This window comes from Pteropus vampyrus, unplaced genomic scaffold (assembly GCF_000151845.1).
Source record: "Pteropus vampyrus isolate Shadow unplaced genomic scaffold, Pvam_2.0 Scaffold123, whole genome shotgun sequence".
Lineage (NCBI taxonomy): Eukaryota > Metazoa > Chordata > Mammalia > Chiroptera > Pteropodidae > Pteropus > Pteropus vampyrus.
In genome coordinates this window covers 595,138-597,663 of record NW_011888904.1, presented here as the reverse complement: position 1 = coordinate 597,663, position 2,526 = coordinate 595,138, and the positions used below count along the sequence as shown (strand labels likewise).

General features: G+C 33.6%; 1 pseudogene; it reads right to left on the bottom strand.

Annotated features, from left to right (window-relative positions):
• Positions 1-447: 447 nt before the first annotated feature.
• LOC111743827 lies at positions 448-566 on the bottom strand (annotated as a pseudogene).
• Between the last annotated feature and the right edge of the window lie 1,960 nt (positions 567-2,526).

The following is a 2,526-nucleotide window of genomic DNA, read 5'->3' as shown; positions in this document are numbered from 1 at the left end:
AGAAAAACTCATTGTGACATCATTTATAAAACAATGTATGAGAAAAGCTTCAAATTATATTCCAACTACAATTGGTAGACCATCAGAATCACATGCAAAATTTTGAAAAGAAACAACCAAAAGGAGGTGTGTCTCAGATGGGGCTGGCACTAAAAGAAGCTTAGTCACTATGCACAAACAAATGTTAACAATCCTATTTATCATTTAATGACGATAGGAAGGCTGTTGTAAGCCTTTTGAATCCTACTATGATAATTCATAACTTAAATAAAGGCACTTAATTTTAGTCATGTTTTAGTAAAATTTGGTTGAGGATTTAGAGTTGACATGTAACACATTGAATTTTTGAAATTTTTTTTTTAAGCGAGGCAACTCTTGGTTTACCTCACAGACTCACAGATTGCAATGACCTTGTCAGTTTACAATCCCTTATTTTTTTTTTTTTCACGCCTACAGCACTTTATCTTCCTAGGTGATCTCCCATCCAAGTACTAACCAGGCCTAACCCTGCTTAGCTTCCGAGATCAGATGGGATCGGGCTTGTTCAGGGTAGCATGACCATAGACTAATTTTTGAATTTTTTAAATTTAAAATAATGGAAAATTGGCTCCCAATTAGCATTTGTATGCAAAATGTCTGCTTTTAGGAATACATTACTGAGAGTACAGAGTCCTTTAATTTTATGTGGCAGGAAAACTGAATTAGAATTGTTAGAGAAATACTTTCACTAAACTACAAATCAATACTCCTCTTGTATTAAAAACTTATATAATTGCTTGTATTAAGAGTTTTTGCATCTTCTGAAGAACAATGATTACTCACTTATTTTCCATAAGTTTCTATACCACGGAGCCACAGGCCTGGCTGTGCATCAAATCCATCTGAAGTTTTAAAAAATATAAATATATATATCCTACCCCAGACAAATTAAACAGAATCTTTAGAGGCAGGGTTCATGCATCAGTATTTTCTAAACTTCCCAGATAATTCTTACATGTACTCAAGTATGAGAACCACTGCTCTACGCAACAAATTGCTCCAAGAACTTACGAATAGGAAAAATATTGATATGACAACATGAATTATGAAACCTACTAGTTTCCTTTTCTTCTTGGCTACCAGAAAGCTCAACCAAAGTTCATTATTGTAACTCTCTCATCCCTGGTTTTTAGTCTCTTTCTTCACCAGACATCCAGATACTGCTTCTTTTATCTTAATTTACTGGCATTACAATAAAATTCCAAATCTTTGTATGCCATCATCAGACCTAGCCCACTGTGACCCAACATTCTAGCATGCGCAACCACACATGACCACACACACACACACGCACGTTTAGCCTACTTCAGGAAGCCTTCTCTCCTACTTTTGACTTAATCTTTTCTTCCTCTCCAGAAGTTTGATTGCCTTAAACATGTTCTACAGTGGTTAAAACCTTGACTAATCCAATTTTCTCTGAATCAGGGCTATCAAATATTAATATCAACTTACTTTCTGTGGCTAAAAAAATATTTTACTTTGCGAACAAAATATGCGGCCTCATTTCTGCCTGAGTTCATCAATCAGTTAAAATTTTTTGTGTTGTTCTTTTCATCAACTCTGACAAAGTGATATGGAATTAGACACCCTGTGAACTGTTTCTTTGCTCTAATGTGTGAGCTGCGCTTCACTAGAGGGAATAAAATAATCCACTGTCATTTCTGTTTTTATCATATCCAGTTTTGGCAGAGAATTTATTCACTCTTCTCTATATAGTTATTTATGTGCTACAATCTCCCTTTTTTGCATTCCCGAGAGAACGCACCATTAAAACTCTTAACGTGACACCTCATATTTTTAGTAGACTAGAAAACAGTTACAATTTTAATTTAAATTGAAATGACTATGTAATAGCTGGACAAATCAGTTTGAGATCCCCAGAGCTCTTAATTGTAATTCTCCATTGTTTTCTATGCATAAATTTCTTATCCAAAGTGCTCATTCTGAAATACTCACTCATTTTTTTCAGCTGTTCCATGCTCATTCCAAACTCACTTATTTAATAATTTTCTATGGTTAACAACTTCATGATTAAACTTTAATGTTAAATATAAATGGTTGAAATAATAAGCTTATTAGAGTGTTTAGAAAAGAAAGAGGATTCGACATTTAAGGAATGATGAATTTAAGTATCAAGTGTAAGAATAGGAGAGATATTCGATCTGGCCAAGAACAAAGCAGAGACATAGATTTTGGTGGTTTAAAATACATGTATATTATATTATATGAGTATATATTATGTATATATAATATGATATATATTACATATATGGTAGATATGAACATCTAAGTCTGCTCCAAGCAATGAGTGGAGGACCTCTTCTCTGCACTTCTCTTTACTGCGGAACTTGTTAGATTTTTATATGCCAAGGTGACCTGAAAATTTCCAAAGAGATTTTCCTTTGTAATCAAGACAAACTTTTTTAAGTAACACTTTCAAATGCAAGCCAAATGCTCTGTCAGAAAATCCTAATGTGTGGAAGGTAA